Source organism: Epinephelus fuscoguttatus, linkage group LG22 (assembly GCF_011397635.1).
Source record: "Epinephelus fuscoguttatus linkage group LG22, E.fuscoguttatus.final_Chr_v1".
In the NCBI taxonomy this organism is placed as follows: Eukaryota; Metazoa; Chordata; class Actinopteri; order Perciformes; family Serranidae; genus Epinephelus; species Epinephelus fuscoguttatus.
Genome location: NC_064773.1, coordinates 22,625,345 through 22,641,900, shown reverse-complemented (window position 1 = coordinate 22,641,900; position 16,556 = coordinate 22,625,345). Strand labels below are relative to the sequence as shown.

Here is a 16,556-nt window from a genome sequence, read left to right as displayed (position 1 = left end):
ACAGCGAGAAGCGCTGTCAGTCAGTGCTGGCTGAGCAGGGAGCTGATGGGAGCAGGAGGGAAGACGGTTGGCGGGCCGGAGCCATGCACTATTCAGGCATCATTCAGACGGAGCGCGACCACTGGGGCAAAACACCACAAGGTTCTTGGCAACACACGTGCACACACAGGTATGTGAATACCGCACACACCTGCCAAAACTGGGGTTTGTACTCTGCAACGGGAGCTACCTCAGCAAATCCAAATTTGGGACTGTAGCACCACTATCAGTCATTATATCTCTCGCTTTAAGTAGAACAAGAAAGTGTATGCTTCACAAGCACTATTATTATATGTGCCACCTGTGTGATAGCCATGAGAAGCCTTGCTATGGTAAAAGGTAGGTAAATACCATCCATTCTTCTCTTATCGCAGGCGTTGTCTCTGTGTCATCTGAAGCTATTTTGCCAGTGAGGTCAGAAAAACAATACAATCAGGACAGACACCTTTATCATGCAGTGTATTAAAAAGTTAAGCTCCCCTCCTATAAACCTTGAATGCTGTGAGAGAGTCCTGAACAGTCTAACTCATCTAGAGGACAAAGTGATGGCGCCAGGGAGCAGACGGCTCGTAAACTAATGGGACTCTTGTAAAAAGATACTCCCCCCTGGATTATACCTGCTCAGGAGGCCTGATGGATGGCCCAGATGGCTGGGAGAGGACACTGAGCATAGATGAGTGTACAGGTGTGAGTGTGAGTGTGTGTGTGTGTGTGTGTGTGTGTGTGTGTGTGTGTGTGTGTGTGTGTGTGTTCAGTGTGCTATAACTCAGATTTGTATAGGCAATTCCCCGAGGCTTACCTTGCCGTTAACTGATTCACATGAAACAGGTTCCAAAATATCTGACCTGGTGACTTTTTTTTTTTTTAAATTAACGTTTTATGAGGGAATATGTAGACACTGTAAATTTCAGTTATGTTACTTTTCCAGGTGATTGTTATATTGGGACAAACACATTTCAACATTTCAGCTATTCTAAAAAAAAAAAAAAATCCTAACTCATTAATATGCTAAATGAAATCACTGCAGATTCAAAGGATAATGAGCTACCACAGTGCAACTGGTAGTTGTGGAATTCAGGGAAAATAGTATTGCTGATGAGAAGACACACACACACACACACACACACACACACACATAAATATCCCGTCCACCTGCCACTCAACTAGCAGTGTTTCTATAGAAAATAACACATGTAGAACTTGTTTTTTTCCCTTGTCTATAAAAGACTTATGTTATCCTCGACACAACTTAACCAATTAGTCAGTCGACAAAAAAATGACTCACCAGCAATGTTAATAACCTTTAAGTAATGTTTTAAACAAAAAGAGACTTCCTCCAAACTGTCAATTGTTAGTATTTCCTGTTTTTCTTTTGTAAACTGAATATCTTTCGGTGTGGGCTTTTGGCCCAAAAAAAAACCAAGTAGTTTGACACTTTGGACATTTTAGAAACTTAATGATTAAGTGAGAAACAAATCAATGTATTGAAGCTGTAGTTGGTAACTTTTTATGAAAATAACTTGGGTCTAATTTGCAGAAACTGTCACGACATTCCCAGAGTCCTACATGAAGCAAATAATAATTTAAAAAAAATAAACATCTTCCTCTGCCTCCTCATAGTGTTTCTAATGGCATTTACAAGAATCCACCACACATGAATGGTACCAACCAATCAGAGCTCAAGAGTCTCTCACACAGCTGTCAAAAAGCCAGGCGGCCTGCCCCCAAGCGGGTCACGGTGACATCTCACTGACCACAGCCAGCCAACCCCCAAGGACCCTGCTTTTCCCCTCAAATAAGCCATGTGTGTTACGAGACTCTCTCCTGCATCCTGCCCCACACCAAACCAAGCCCAAGCCAAATTAAGCCAGCCCATGACTGTCATAAAGGGGTGAAACTGTCACACAAGGCAGCGCTGATAATATATGAATCAAGATTTTGCGACTGCACTGCCTATTTCTCGCCACAGTTGGTTTCAGAAACATATTTTAGTGTACTGTTTAGCTGTAAAATGACAAAGTGTCATTCAGTATCTCAGAGGATGATGGTGAATCAGCCTCTGAGACGCCATCATCCACAGTTTAAGGGATGAATACTTAGGAACACTTGATCAGCACTAGGGTTGGGACTCGTTAGGATTTTAACGATTCCAATTCCTTACCGATTCCTTCTTAACAGTCCGATTCCTTACCGAAAATAAAAAAGGACAATAATAAAAGTAAAATAAAAGAGGACAACAAGGAGGTCTCCCTCTCCGCTGAGCACCCACGGGGCACGCCCGGCCTGTTAAATAGCCTGTAACCATAACAACTGTGTGACACAAACTCAGCGCTTTAGTCATTTAAATAATGTCGGGCTCGGTCGGGTTCGGACAGAAATATGCGGCCCGTGCCGCACTCTAATGGAAATGCACGTGACGTTTTTTTTACAATCTAGGAACCGTTTGCAGGAACCATTACTCCAAATTGGATGGAACCGGTTCCGGAACAGGAACTTTGGACCCGGTTCCAAAAAATAAGCGGATCCGGATCCCAACCCTAATCAGCACACAAAACTGTATCTCTACATGTTGTTGTCACTAACCATCAAGCCCAACTCATGTGTACATTCGAATCTTAGAATGGATCTCGGAATGTTCACACTTAAACTGATGACATCACTGATAACATCAGAGTACAACAGAGAGACACATGGGCCCTGTCCAAATACCCGCACTTGCGCCCTTGTGCCCCTTAATTGCGCGCTCCCTCTAAGGGGCGCAAGTGCATAGGGTGTCCAAATTGTCTTCTGTTGTTATCAAGGGGTGCAAACCTGCGCCCTTAATGCACCCCTTCCGAAAGTGCACATCAGACCTCACTTCGCTGAAGGATTTTATCCAGAATCCTCCGTAGTGTCGTGACGCCGTAACACTGCACAGCTGGCCGGTACAACTCACCATCTTCAAACGGTAACTGACATGTCCACGACATGTCCTTCTCCTGTGGCTCCTAATCCTCCTCATCATTCGCTGATTGTATCTATTTATCATTTGCAGCAGCAGTGCTGCGAACAACGTTATTTCCTCTAACGCCATGTTTCGTCTCCTAGGAGACGGACCAGCTGGACCCAAACGGAAGTGACGTGTACACAACTGTCCCAATTCTCCTTTTTAAACAGCATCAATCCTTTGCGCACTTACGCCCCTAACTGCACTTTTGACAAGTGCACTTCAGGGAAGACCTCAGGGCACAAGTGCGGGTATTTGGACAGGGCCATTGTAAGTAGAACTGATGATTCTGATGATAGCAGTTGGACAACCAACAACCCTCGACTTCAAGAAATATATCAAACAAACCACTGTGATTCAGCATAGTGAGAAAAAAAATGACAGACTTCCATCTCCCTAGCAAATACACGTTCCTCAAGGTTCTGGGAGAAGGCGGTTTCGGGACGGTGTTGAAATGTTGGAAAAAGGACACGAAAGAATCCGTGGCTGTGAAGATCCCAAAATCATCTGAACGTCTCAACAGGGAGACTGCCATGTTGAAAAAGTTCAAGCGTCTCAAGTTAGATCAGCACAATATAATCAAGTTTTTGTGCTGCTTCAACACGAGCCATGGAAGGGCTCTAGTTTTTGAGATGATGGACATCAGCAGGTACGACTACATTCTGAAGACCAACGGTGCCCCGATGCGTTTGAGTGACGTCAGCATCATCATTCAACAGCTGGCCAGAGCACTCAAGGCGCTGAAAGGCATCGGAGTGATCCACACAGATTTTAAATTGGACAACATCATGCTGGTGGATCAACGGACACGACCATTCCAAGTCAAGCTCATAGACTTTGGCTTGGCCACAAAAAGTTCCAAAGCCAAGCAGGACAAGATGGTACAAAACCGTTACTTCAGAGCTCCAGAAATTATTTTGGGCCTTCCATTCTCTGAGGCCATTGACATGTGGTCACTGGGTATTATGATGGCTTTCTTTGTCCATGGTCAAGTACTATTACTATTACTATTACTTACTATTCCCAGGAAGAACCGAGTATGAAGTACTGCTGTACATTAAAAGAATCCTGGGTCAGCCGGCAGACCACCGTCTAAATAATGGACATAAGACAAAGTGTTATTTCACCAGGACTGAGTCCAACAGCTGGAGGCTCAAGACACAAGAGGAGTATTATGGACCGTGCAATTCCAGGAGTCCCTTAAACTTATTATGTTACTCTCTGGATGATCTGAAACACCTGCACCTGGGCGAAAAACTCAGCAGAGGCTGTGGAGCGAGCGCAGTATATTGATCTCCTGAAGGCCATGCTGAAACTGGATGGGACTGAGAGGATCTCTCCCACTGAGGTCCTCACTCATCCATTCATTGCTAGTGGCCACCACAGCTCCTATTCCAGGACTCCCGTGGAAAAACCAAGACATAGAACCACCAGCATCAATCCAGACCGCCACCGTCCAACATTATCTCCTCAAGTCCTTCAATCAGGTGTGGTCCTGGTGCGGCCTGCTGCAGCTAAAAACGCGCTGCAGAGGGAAGATGAGGACAGTTCAGTCAGTTTGCAGGCTGAGCCGAAGAAGACATCCTCAGTGGAAATCACTGACAGTGACGAGACATCCTTGAAAGGTGACACCTTGACCCAAAATAAGACGAAGAAGAACTGTGTGTGGCGTTTCTTCTCTTGGATGAGGAAATCATTCTGCTGCAGTATCACTATCACCATCAAAAGGATATAGAAGGTAAGGAGCAAAGTTCTGTGAAAGTTTTTTCAGGGATGCACGACATTGGAGTTTTTTGTCAATATGCTGATATATATCAACACATTTGGCCGATGACCAATGGCTGATAACTGATCGATGACGTGTCGATATCATTGTTCATCCCTGTTTTTTTTAGCATGATTCACCGGAGTTGTGCTGTAGAAAAACTATCACAGATCTTCTGAGGGCAGCACGGTGGCTCAGTGGTTAGCACTGTGGCCTCACAGCAGGAGCTCCTGGCCCTCTTCCTGTCTGTGAGGTGAGCATGTTCTCCCCGTGGCTGCGCGGGTTTTCACCGGGTACTCCGGTTTCCTCCCGCACTTCAAACACGTGCAAATCAGGTGAATTGGACAAAATAAATTTCATTTTAATTAAGTAATACCACTCAAAATAAATAAATAAATGATTAAAAATAATACAAGGAAGAGAAAGAGCATCATTTCGTTTTTATAGATTATCTGTCCCGTCTGTCTTTAAAACCAGATATTTTACTGTCTTGCATTTGGTTGTTTTCGGGTCCTTTGGTACAGTAACAGAAATCATGTCTTGGAGTTTGGTATAAACCATTGTATCTATCTGAGCTTTCCATGAGCTTAACAGCTTAACTTCACTGGTTACTGGATGAATCAGTGGGGATATAAAAAAGAATTGTTCCTTGTTTTTAGCCTGAAGGAAAGAAAAGAAAGCCTGTGACACAGAGCTGTATTATTAATCATGTTTAAATTTATAGTACCATTTAGGTAGACTTAACAGAACTGATAAAGAAAAAGAAACCTCTGGCTATGTCTTGCCAGGTTGTCATATAGAGACATTGTACTTTTCTCAAATCACTGTATACAAATAATGAATGACAGGATTAAACTGACACTGTCGGACACAACATGTCTTCCCCTGCACATAAAGCTGCACATCCGAGTGGCCAGCAGAGAACAGGCATGGGCTGTGAGGGCTGAAGTGTATTCAGTCAAGCTCCTCTTAGAAAAGAAAGGATGAAAAATTCACATGGAAGACCACCGTGTAACATCTGAATAAACTAAGCCAGACAAGCTGGGAGGCTACTGACACAGGAGAGACAGCTGGAGGTTGGACCAACCTTATTAAGTCAGGTGTTTTGCCTGGGGACAAGCTGGGGAGCAGCACACGCACACACACATGAACATTCATGCACAGATGCATACATAATACCACTGACTGTTAGCACCATGCGAGGAACACACAGTGGCGTACAATTTTAAAGCAGTAAAAAAGGGAAATAAAATGCTGTGACTTCAAGATTTCTCACAGTATCCACTTTCTAAGAATAGGACACTTATACAGAAAACAACCTACAGTGCATTTTCTCTATTTTCCTCTCTAGCTTTCGACAAATGGCTGCTATTGATGTTTCAAATAAAAGAGAAACCTTCTGCTGAGAATTCACATGGAAACCTTTTCTCTGCAAACTTGCCACATTTCCCAGACATTTACCACAGTAGACAGTCTAATGCTGCATTATCTCTTCTACACTTCCCAAGCCTGTGACACACACACACACACACACACACACACACACACACACACACACACACCTCTGAAATTGTCACACATGGACAGTGCTTTGAAACGAGGCATTAGGACTGAGTTAAATTGAATTACATCGCCACTTCCCACTTTGATGGCGGCTATTAACTTTGCAAACAGTGCTGATGGTAAGCCTATCATATGGTGGCTGCTGTGTAACAGGATTGTAGCTCTACAGTGTGTGGAGCAAGCAAACTATGGCAGAAAGTAACAGGCCTCCTAACCATAGTTGCTGCAGTGAGGGTGACGGCAGTTGGGGAGAAGCAACTGTAGTGGTTGAGGTGTAACAAAGAGCTGCAGCACCCCCAACAGAGGGTAGAGACACACCGACAGGCAGCAGTACAATAGAAGAAACTCTGCATGTGTTCTTGTGAGCAGCTATTTCTTGTATTTTCTGTTTTCTTACTGTTGGTTAGCAGTTTCTTTGTGTTTTTATGTTCTTGTATGTTATTTTTGGGGTCAATTGCTCACAGATCTACATCACATATCAGCTCCCACACGTTTGTGGACATCCATGTGAGTACATGTGTGACGTGGACGACTCTGACTCATGTAATGACCTCACACAAAGCAAACACAAGGTATTAAAAGAAGAGGAAGGCAGAAAGACAAACAAGGAAAGCAACTGATGAAAAGAGGAAGTAAAAGATAGAGTATGGATGAATTGCCAGGAAGGAGAAGAGGGGAAAGGACCATTGCCATAGCAACAGCAGTATTTCTGCCATCCAGCAATAACTGCTTAATGTCAGATGCCAGCTCTTGGTCTTAAAATCAATTAAAAAGAAGAAGATATGCAGGAGGTCTGTAAAAGCTGGCTTATAGAAAGTATACAGCACTAAAAACACAGTTAAAAATACATTACCATGGAAACACACACACAAAATCAACCACAAACACAAACAATACCTTATCTTGTTCAAAACAGAACTGGCAGAAAATAATAAGTTTTGTTTAGTAGCTGAAAACTATAACAAATATGAAAATATGTCAGACAATCTAGTGTTAATTTGTAAAGCTATCCCCTCTCACTATCTGTGGTTACATGGATAATACAGAGATAACAACCAAACAGTTTACATGGACGCTAAATAAAGTGATCTGATAAGACGTGAGTTTGCATGCCCCAAAGCCTTTAATCAGAATATAATGTTTTGACTTGCAGTAGAATGGTTCTGTCTGCCGTTAAGTGTCTAATCTGCCGGCGATACAACAGAAAAAGATGGTTGTTCCAACTTCATTGAGAAAATTCAATTAATTCAATACATAAAGATGAAGTGGAAATACGTTCCGACTGCTAATACAATTTAAGTAACATAAGAGTAAGTGTTATTTCCTGTAGCAACAAATTACAGATGTCTCCTAAACCAGTGGCTCCCAACTAGGGTTGGGATCCGGATCCGGTTCTTTTTTGGAACCGGGTCCAAAGTTCCGGTTCCGGAACCAGTTCCATCGCATTTGGAATGATGTAAACGCAAACGGTTCCTAGATTGTTAAAAAAAAAAACAAACAAAAAAAACGTCACGTTCATTTCCATTAGAGTGCGGCATGGGCCGCATATTTCTGTCCGAACCCGACCGAGCCCGACATTATTTAAATGACTAAAGCACTGAGTTTGTGTCACACAGTTGTTATGGTTACAGGCTATTTAACAGGCCGGGCGTGCCCCGTGGGTGCTCAGCGGAGAGGGAGACCTCCATGTTTGAGACGGGAGCGGGCGACAGGAGGTTCGAGGCTTCCAGCTCAGGGACAAATATAACAAAATAAGATAAAATAGGAGACACCTGTCTCCCTCTTTTATTTAATTTTCAGCGTTTAATCAAGGCGGAGGCGGGCGGCGGAAGGTATGAGGCTTCTCGCGAGGGGAGCAGTGGAAACAAACAGCCAATGTGTGTGTGTGTTCTGTTCAGGTGTTGTAACATAAATAACAGTGCCCAAGCATGAATGCATATAAGTATTTTTTATTACATTGCTGTGGTTAATTTGAGGTAATAGTGTTACTGTAGAAATCAGAGAATCACTTTTGTTGTTATATATTCTCAGGGAGATGATACAAGCTCTAAATCTGAAATACACATCACACACAAATGTGTATTTTCATCTAATTGTACTGTGCACTAGTGTTTGTATTTGTATGATTGCATTTGTGTTTATTATATACTTGTTTAAGTATAGCAAGTATAATGAATATAATGTAGGAATCGGTAAGGAATTGGACTGTTAAGAAGGAATCGGTAAGGAATCAGAATCGATAAAATCCCAAGTCCCAACCCTACTCCCAACTGGTCCAGCCACAGGGGTCCAGATTTCTCCTTCGTCATTAGCCCTTTTTAAATAGGAATTTTGCAAATTCACAGGAAAGCCCAATCAGTCTTCGTACAGCATTGGCAGTATAAAACAAAATCAATATAAAATCAATATATATAATAATCAATATAAAAGCAAAATGCCGCCTGCCCACTTTTGTTCATACCGAATGCACCTTTTTCGGGGCAATGGGGGGCGTGAGCAAGTAACAAAACGTGTAGCTCAGCGTGTGACGTAAACAGTGACGTACTCCGAGGGAAGCCGTGGCTAGTCAGTCCTTCGGCGATTCTCACGTAAGTCGGCCCGTTCTTCACCGTTCCCGTCATTTGAAGGTTACTGGCCTCTTCGTTTACAAGGACAAGGAGGGCGCACAATTCCTTGTCTCCTCAGTTGCTCATCTTTACAGCATCTGTCAGGTTTGCGTTTCCCTCTTGCTACTAGCTGCTCATTCCTGCTATCAGCTGTTTCCTGTTTATCCACCGCCAGTGGCTCGCACGTGCGGCGTCATCAACAACTCCTCTCACAAGTCTTCAACAGCCCCTCCCGTGGTGGAGGGGCGCCTCGTTCTTTTTAAACCAAAAAGGTTCCGCCAATGTTTACCCCTACGCGGCGGAAAATTGGGCACCTCGGATCAACTCGCCAATCCGGCTCTGTGTGTCTAAACGTTCGCATCTTGCAGGCAAAATGGCCCAACATTCGCCGAAAATCTGGCAGTGTAAAAGGGGCTATTAGTTCAAGGTCCACACAGTTTAATATAATCAGCGTCATACTTGTGTTTGGTCGTGTCATTGAGCTAGTTTGCTGCCTCTGCCAAGTAGCTGTCAGTTCATCACTCACTTTACAGCAGAAAATAGCACTTCAAAATAAAAGCTCTGTGCTTGAAATTTACTGTACTTCAAAATAAAACATGTTTTTTTTTACAAACTTGACACATTTGCGAGTCACTTGCAGTCCATTCAGCATGGGCCCGTGACCCACCAACTGGGAACCAATGTTTTTAACACCTCACAACAGACTGATGTTCCCTAAATGTTAGTATGTTCGTATGTAACGACAGACGATTGTTATGTCCAGCAACTCGCATTATAGCCTGTAGCAACAATGTTACCTCAGGCTACTGTTTCAAAATCAAAGAGCACTTACAAGTAATGTAGCACGAGCAGGAGGCTTTTTTTCAATTTGTGAACAAATTCTCTGTCAAAATAAGCTCATAGAAACCACTGCTGCGGCATGCCCCAGCTACGTCACCAATTGGTACCCGCACACGGGGCAAACATGCACAGGAAGAATATGGTTATTCCAACCAGAGAGAAACGATCAGATGATGTGTTTACATGTTAATGAGGTGCTAGTATTTTCCTACAGTCAAACATTTTGGCATACAGTCAAAATGTCATGGTTCTGTTACAAATCACCAAGCTGCAGATTAGAGCCTTTTTTCAACAAAAAGTTCAAGGAACTATGACACCGGAGGAACTAAATTAGTCCCTTTTGCTCATTCCTCAACTGATGACAGATCTAAAAATGACAGTGGCCCCACGAGGAAACAACACAGATTAATTCTGTTGTTCTTTGGTTATGTTTATTTATCATAAGAAGTTTCTGGGTTGGATCGTGCTGCAAAGTCTAGTAATTGGCCAACTATTCAAAGTTACTGTGAAGCATATTTCACAGCTTATGTGAAAATATTGCACCCCTCTACAAATAATGGAGCTGTGGTAAGTGCTGCATTAAGAAGTGAAACTCTGACTAAATCAGTCCGTGTTTTTTTTCTCAGTTTCCCAGCTGAAATAACCCCCCCCCCTCTCGCTGAGCATTCAGAGGGTGGCTGTGATCAGGTTCACTCAACAGACAGGCTCGCCTCAGGACATCAGGAATAATTAGCTGAAATCAACCTGACATCAATCACCCTGCTCTCGCGCACGCACAGGTCATCACCTTCTACATGACCTTACGTGCTAAACAGGCCGCTGTCACAACCTGTCGCAAGGCTCAATGGAGAGCGTGGGCGGGAGGAAACTGACAGGGATGTTAAAGATGTGAGTGTAAAGGTGATCACGAAGGCAAATTTAACATGATCGGAAAAACGGAAAACGCTAACAAGGGAGAATAACAGGTAGAAACGCATGTGCGAGCATGCATAGCGCTGCCTTTTTCACAATATATTCCCTTAAATTGAATCCAGTTTTCTTCTGAATAACACTTCTAAAGGCAAAGTAGCTATAATGCTAAGTTATGGACTAAGTTTATCATACACACATTCACACACTGACCAAAGGGGTCAGACAGAAACAAACACACCTGTGGACTCCAGAAACGGGCAGTCCCAATATGTCAGGGGGCTTGGCCCAAAAACATGGATGCCTCTGCAATTAATTACACCATTCAAGTGAGGAACCGACCAATGGATCATCCCAGCCCCCTCTTCCTCTGAGCTCAAGGACAGTCGGTCAAGTTTCTCTTTTACGTAAGGGGGAGTCATCCCCGCTGACAGGGTCCACTGGTACGTGTGGGACTTTGTATGAGTGTAAATGTGTCACAGGCAGCGTGCAGGGGACAATGCCCTCTGCTTCGAGGACAAGGAGTTAAATCCGTCTTGTCATGTCCCTCTTGAGTGAAAAGTGCAAAAATCTGCTAATGTGTGGACGGTAAAATGCTCCAAGTGAAAGCAACTGCATCAGTGTTTCATACCAGACACATTCATACCCAAAAACAGCTACTTTCTAAACCAAGGTCCAAGCAAGCGATGATGTTGTTTATTTTGGTCCCAGTAATATTTTGTCACAACAGGCTTCCTTCAGATGGTAGTGATGTTAATTATTTTCCTTCTTGCATTCTCATCTATATCCCATTCTTTGCTGCTGCAGTGACCCAATTTCCCCACGGGGATCATTAAAGTTTCATCTTATCTTATCTGCCCCTATCCCTCTCCCTCCCCCTATCACCCCTCATCACACCCCCTCCCCAATCCTTCACTTAATTATGTCCCGTGAATGAAGTTCATCTTTCATGCTGCCAGCAGCCGGCAGCATGGCTCGCCCGTTCTGGGCTATCTAATCATGGCGCAGAGACTAAACTAAATTTAGACAGCCGGCTTGTGATGCCTGGCAGGGCCTAATGGGGGCTGACACCTCAAGACACTCTGCTGATGTACAGGGTACACTCTGCCCGAGCGGGCCGCAACCGCCGTTGACTAACACTGACGACTTGTGGACCGGTTTGTTTTGTTTGAAAAGTTTTCAAGGGGATCACACGTAGAGGTGAAGCACTGTGCTGACTAAGGCCATTCAAACTTAATGAAATCCAGCATTTACATTTTAGGATCGTGGCCAATCCTCATAGAGAGTGTGTACATCAAAGTAATCTACATGTGGCAACTAAAGCAGTGGCTCCAAGGGGTACAAACTCCCTGACTTTTATTCAAATTGAAAACCAATCGGCCATGTCGGATGACAGAATATGATTTGTGGATGCAGGTTAACATGCTGGCCCAGATAATCTATCTGTGGCGATAGATTGTGTTTGTCTTTTGCCATTAATAATATAACAAATGTACTGAGGAGTATCTAAGGGTACTTTTACGCCTTTGAAAGAGAATTTTGACACTTTATGCAAATTAGAGTCTGGCGTATTGCAAATATATCGGTACTGGCGTTACAGATGCATTCATTCGTTCATTTTCAGTAAACACTTATCCTGTTGGGGGTTGCGAGGGGGCTGGGCAAGAGGCGGGGTACACCCTGGACAGGTCACCAGACTATCACAGGGCTGACACATAGAGACAGACAACCATTCACACTCACATTCACACCTACGGACAATTTAGAGTCACCAATTAACCTGCATGTCTTCAGACTGTGGGAGGAAGCCGGAGTACCCTGAGAAAACCCATGCTGATACAGGGAGAACATGCGAACTACACACACAGGGGCTCCAACACCCCGGGGGTTCAAACCCCCCACCCTTGATTCAAACCAGGAACCCTCTTGCTGTGAGGCAACAATGCTAACCACTGCACCACTGCGGTTAGCGTGCAGTTCAGAGGCAGCCACCTAGAACTTCCCCTACCAACCAAAGCTCATTGCCACTCAGTTTCCAGCCAGTTACCACTTAACTCCCAGCTACTGGAAGTCCCCCACCTTCAGTTTCCTGGCAGGGCGTGTCTAAATTCCACTATATGCACATTCATTCATTCAATTGCAGGGTGTTATCATGAGATGGCTCCATGTTTTGTTCCATGTTCCTGAACGTAACCCAATAAATCCCAAGAATTGTCAGCATAGAGATGATATGTTTGAAATCACTTGATGCAGTGTACTACACTGGATCTGGTTTTAGAACTCACTGCTGTGAGCTTTTTCAGAATTTGGGGTTGTCATCGCTCACTGATAGACGGAAAAAAAACCATTGCCTCTGTTCTGTTCATAAGGCATTGCTAGGAAAGTTACCCTACTACCTCATTTCTCTTTTAAAAATTAAAAATCAAATCCATCTCTCATCAAACACGCTCACAGGAATTTGTATCCCTTGAAATCTTTCAGATCAGTACTGAGCTTGGTAAATTAGCTTTTAGTTTTTTTCGCACCAAATAAATGGAACAAGATACAAGACGTATTGAAATTAGAGAGGTGTGTGTCGGTAGATCATTTCAAGTGAATGCTTTATTGTTTTTATTTTCTATATTTTATTGTTTTTATTGATGTTGTTATGTATCCGTCATTTATGGCAGGTTTTGTTTTTGTTGTTTAATTTTCTCACCTTTTTACTGTTTTTTTTTATTGCTGTTTATAATGCTTGATAGACACTGCTGCTAGTTATTTTCATAATTTCATTGCAATTGCCATCATATATTTTTATCATCTAGCCCACTGAATGTGAACTCAGGGCATTGCTGTAAAAGCGCTAAATGATCAGTGAATGTTCCCTGAGTAAACAACTATTTGATGAAGTATATAAGAAAGTATCTCATCATTTTTAATTAGAAAGCACTTAAAAGTTCATTTATTAAGTGTAAAATGCAATTTTTTGATAACCAAATGTAAAATGTATCAGAAATGTTCATGTAAAAAACTTAAAAAACTTCCTTCTTATAATTTGTTGCCAGATTTTTTAAACTCTTAACATCTTTGTCGGTATCTGCTTCCAAAATTCTGTATCTGTCTGCAAACGTCTTCAAATAAAAGCCTTCCAGTAACGGCCTTTTGAGACACAGTGCAGAGTTTCCATTAACAGCAAAGAGCAGAAACAGAGCTGATTAGAAAACTGAGAAGATTCTTGCTAAAATATGATAAAGTGTACTTATACAAGAGGAGCTGAATAAAAAGCTTGTTTCTAATAATATCCCGTCTCAAATTAATGCCTGGTAGCCTCCTCAGTTGTGGTAAATTAAGACCACAGCAGCTATTTGAGAGCGGAGGCTACGGTATTTAAACTGTGTCATTCCTCCACTGAAATATCTCCGACACACTCTTTTTGTATTTAGCATATTTAGGGTATTTAGACAGGCACATAACCCATTCTCTTGCTAAGCGCTGCACTTTTTTCTAATTCTCTCCCCTGGTCTCACTTCATGCTCCCCTTCTGTCAGCCACACTCAGCACACACACACATATAGACTCACACATACACACACATACCCACTCACAGACCACATCCTTTACGTTCTTTATCTTAACACAGGACTGATCTGAACTCAAATAAACTTTTAACAGAGACTTTGAATCCACACAACTCCGATGTTTTTAATGAGTCAAGCTCTGAGCTTCTACCAAAACAGACAGAGGTCATGGGGCCACTGCTAACTTAAATTTAGAACATTAGTTTTCTTTTCCCAGCATGCATAAATGCTCTGACAGGAACCATCATTTCAAATGTGTGCTTGTTTGTGTTGACAGTATTAAGAAGTCCCTTAACTGGTTTGGCAGAACTGGTATATGTGTGTTATGATGGTGTTTTATAATGATGTAAGGCAGAAAATATTTTAAATCAACATTGTTTGTATTTTTATCATTACAATTAAAAGGTCCAGTGTGTAGGATTTAGACGGATATATTGGCAGAAATGCAATATGATATAATAAGTATGTTTTCTTTAGTCTATAATCACCTGAAAATAAGGACCCTCATATTTTCATGAACTGAGAATGAGGCGTTTATATCTATCCAAGGAATCCACCATGTTGCACTGCAGTGTCTCTACAGTAGCCCAGAACAGACAAACCAAACACTGGCTCTAGATGGGGCAATTAGCATTGTTGTGTCGGCCAATATAATTAGCAACCCTCCATGATGAGCTTAACAGCATTGGAGAAACACTCAGTACGTTTAGAAGACATTAGAGAAAACAGATATATTGTGTTAGTCCGACAAAAACCTGACTTCTAAAATACATGTAACAATGTTAGTGTGACTGAAATCATACTAAATCAATTTTCTCAACATCGGACTAATGCACCCAGATAATACAATTCTGGGTCGAATTACTCCTGCATGTAACAGTCAAACGGACCCAAACTGGCCTAGGTGCGTTGCGCATGCTCCACAGTTTCTGCCCCGGGCTTTGACCCAGAAGTTGAATAGCATTAAATGCGTAACATAAGAAGAAGCTGGTAACAACATGGCAAAATCTACATTCAGAGATGTGTATCTTTGGACGGACGAAATGTACAGAGCTGTAAAGTTGTCCACCATGGTACCAGTTTGCTGCTAGCTAATTGTAGCTAACTTGTTTGTCTGTAATGTAATAGGTCAACTGGAAAAAGGTCCAACACTAACAAGCTGAAAGGGGGCATATCGCCACCTACTGTAGCGGAGTTGGTCAATAAATTGATCCACCTCCTGTGCTTGTATACCAGGACAAGGACAGCAGTCCAACTAATTGGCCTAGTCGAGTTGTACCCGTAGCTTGACTTAACTGAGCATGTACTGACTGATTTTTAAAATGAAACTGCTTTATTCAACGTTAAATAACCGTGTCCATTTGTTTCGGAGATGAAAAGACCTTTCTGGATAATTCGGCTACCGGTAAAAAGCAGCTGTAGGTCTGGTTCTCACGTTATCAGAGAAAAAGGTGAGCACTCAACAGCAGCCTGTCTGGGATGAGTGGAATAGCGTAAGAGGAACAGCACTTCACCACTGGACGCCACTTAATCCTACACTGCACCTTTAAATGTCTGACTTCTTCACCAGGCCACTATCTGTATACTTTTTTCCCTGTATAAGGGGTTGACCTTTGCCCCTCAAGTGTTGGACAGCACTTCAGATGCTGCTGTGAAATATGATTTCTCCATAAGCATTAAAAATCATTGTTTTGCCACCTTTGCTCCAAGCTTTAAAATCTATGTAAAAACTCTTAAGATTCATGGCAGCTGCTGCTCTTTAACAGCAAGCCTTAGCGTTTCATCATCACATAACATTCTGTTTGTAAATTATGGATTGGTCACTGGCTGGATCTTAACATTCAGCATGTATCCTCAGACTGGTTCATTTCGCAAACACGTCTAATAACCACTTTGATGTTAATCTAGTTTAAACTATGAGATTGATGCAACAAGTTGGTGCGTGGCAGCAGTTGCCAAAAGTTAGTTTCAGAGGACACAAAGTCAACTGCAAAGAGGGAGGTCTGCAAGGATTTCATGGCCACTGGGGTGGCAGTTTTAGCAAACAAAGTCTCTGGGGTTGGATAAACAATAAAGGCCTGTCGTTTGGTTAGAACAAAGGCCTGTCATTTGCTTTTGTTGTTGGTGGTATTTTTTCCCCTTGTAATCTGCATGTCCAGATGGCTGGATGACTTTCCCCCTCACAGCATCGTTAAAAGCGCGGCACAGCTGGCAGACGGAGAGCGAGCAAACTAAGAGTGAGTAGCAAAAGTGCGTAAGGAAATGAAAAAGTTAAAGAGCTAAGAGAACAA

General features: G+C 42.6%; 1 protein-coding gene across 2 annotated transcripts in view; it reads right to left on the bottom strand.

Annotated features, from left to right (window-relative positions):
- The window catches only part of tbc1d22a (TBC1 domain family, member 22a), a 198,895-nt gene that overhangs the window by 169,254 nt on the left and 13,085 nt on the right, over positions 1–16,556 (bottom strand). The gene's annotated exons all lie outside the window — the stretch shown is intronic.